Below are 2,674 nucleotides of genomic sequence, written 5' to 3'. Positions count from 1 at the left end.
AACATGGAATGTATGAAGTATGAATCTAGAAAAATTGGAAATTGTCAAAAATGAAATGGAACACATAAACCTCAATATCCTAGGCATTAGTGAGCTGAAATGGACTGGTATTGGCCATTTTTAATCTGAAAATCACATGGTTTAGTATGCCAGGAATAACAAATTGAAGGGGAATGGCATTAACATTCATTATCAAAAAGAATGTATTAAGCTCTGTCTTGAAGTACAACATTGTCTGTAGTAAGATAATATCCATACACCGACAAGGAAGAGAGCTAATACAACAATTATTCAAATTTATGCACCAACCACTAAAGCCAGTAATGGTGAAATTAAAGAACACTACCAAATTCTTCAGTCTGAAATTGATCAAACAGGCCATTAAGATGAATTGATAATTACTAATATTGGAATGCAAAGGTTAGAAACAAAAGAGGAAGGATCAGTCGTTGGAAAATATGGCCTTGGTGATAGAAGTGATGTTGGAGATCACGTGATAGATTTTTTGTAAGACCAATGACTTCTTCAGTACAAATACCTTTTTTAAAACAATAAAAAAGATGAGTATACACATGGACCTCACCAGATGGAATACACAGAAATCAAATTGACTACATCTGTGGAAAGAGATGGTGGAAAAGCTCCATATCATCAGCCAAACCAAGACCAGGAGCAGACTGTGGAATAGACCATCAATTGCTCATATACAAATTCAGGCTGAAGCTGAAGAAAATGAAAACAAGTCCACAAGGGCCAAAATATAACCTTAAACACATTTAGGGATCATCTGAAAAACAGATTTGATACATTAGACACTAAAAGACCGATGACCAAAAGAGTTGTGGGATGACATCAAGAACATCATACAAGAAGAGAGCAAAGTAACTGGCTTATAAGCTGGCTTTCATGAGTGTGTTTAGTTTCAGAACAAAGGGGTAAGGTCAAATCCCCACTGAATAGTTTTCCTCTTCTCCAGATGGATCTGGTGAAAGGGGATGGGGGAGGATGCTGATAGGATTTTATGATTCAGTTGTGAGTAATTGTTAACAAGATTGATTGTGATAGTCACAACTATAATTGTAGAAGATGTGGAACTAAACGTAGGCAGTAGTTCATCTTTCATTTCAGGAACAGAGGATCCCAGGACCATCAAGAAGTAAGAGCAGGAGTAGAGCGGGAGATCCTACCTAGAAAAGCAGAGACAGCAGAGATGATGGCAGAGGTGATGGTGTGGAGAGACAGAGCAGCTGCGGGCTCTCGGCCCATGGACTGAGAAAGGCGGTGGGCCTGCGGGCACGAGGCTCACTTGTAGAATATGCCATTGATGTTGTTGTTGTTGTTAAATGCTGTTGAGTCTGTTCCAACTCACAGGGTTTCCAAGGAGCAGCTGGTGAGCTTGAACCACCAACCTTGCGGTTCAAACTGACCTTGTAGTCCAGCGCATCAACCCACAGAGCCACACCAGGATCCTAGGACATTTAAATGAATATATATATTTTTTGCTTTGTATGTATACATCAAATATTTTTGCTTTGTTTATTTGTGAAATAAAAAATGTCACAGGGAAGGCACGAGGAGGAAGCGGGATTACTGGTGTTGCAGGGAAGGGATTATAATCATGGAGATTAAACAAAGTTTATAATTTATTGAATGTAAAGCTGATAATCTTGTTAACCTTCACTCGATTCACAATAAAAAGTAAAAAAAAAAAAACAAAAAAAAAAAACACTGGATGTCAGAAGAGGCTTTGAAACTTGCTCTCCAGCGTAGAGATGCTAAAGCAAATGGAAGAAATGAGGAGGTCCAAGAGCTGAACAGAAAATTTCAAAGGGCAGCTTGAGAAGACAGAATCAAATATTATAATAAAATATGCAAAGACCTGGAGTTAGAAACCAAAAGAGAGGAACACACTCAACATTTCTCAAGCTGAGGAAACTGAAGAAAAATATCCATGATTTACAATATTAAAAGATTCTCTGGATAAAATATTGAATGATGCAGAGAGCATCAAAAGAAGTTGGAAGGAATGAATACACAGAGTCACTGTACCAAAAGGAAATGGTTGATGTTCAACTATTTCAAGAGGCAGCATATGATCAAGAGCCAACGATACTGAAGGAAGAAGTCTAAGATGCATTGAAGGAATTGGCAAACAGCAAGGCACCAGGAATTGATGGAATACAAATTGAAATCTTTTAATAAACTAAATCAACACTGGAGGCACTCACTCAACTATGCCTCATCTGGTCTGGGTTCATTGGTGTTCAATGCCTCAAATCTGTTCTTTTTTTTTTTTTTTAATGTTTTATTGTGAATTGTGTGATAGTTTACATGGGAGAACATTAGTTTTACATTCATTCTATCATATATTGTTTCATTGCCACAGTTACAATCCCCTCCATGCATCATCAACCAACCAAAGGGTATATCCTGCAAGCCTGCCCCCCAGTCATCATCACACAACCCCTCTCCCTCTCTGGGTCTAAAGTCCCAGGCTGCTCCATCTCTCCACATCATCATCTCTGCCTCCATCTCAGGCATCACTGCTTCTCTGGGTAGGGTCCCGCTCTCCATTCTTCTCCCTTGATGGACCCAGGGACCTCCGCTCCTGGACTGCAAAATTAATCACTCCCCTCCTTGCTATAAAACGTCTACCTTTACATTTCCAACCCTC

This window comes from Chrysochloris asiatica, unplaced genomic scaffold (assembly GCF_000296735.1).
Source record: "Chrysochloris asiatica unplaced genomic scaffold, ChrAsi1.0 scaffold00125, whole genome shotgun sequence".
In the NCBI taxonomy this organism is placed as follows: Eukaryota; Metazoa; Chordata; class Mammalia; order Afrosoricida; family Chrysochloridae; genus Chrysochloris; species Chrysochloris asiatica.
Note: the sequence above shows the minus strand (reverse complement) of the source record.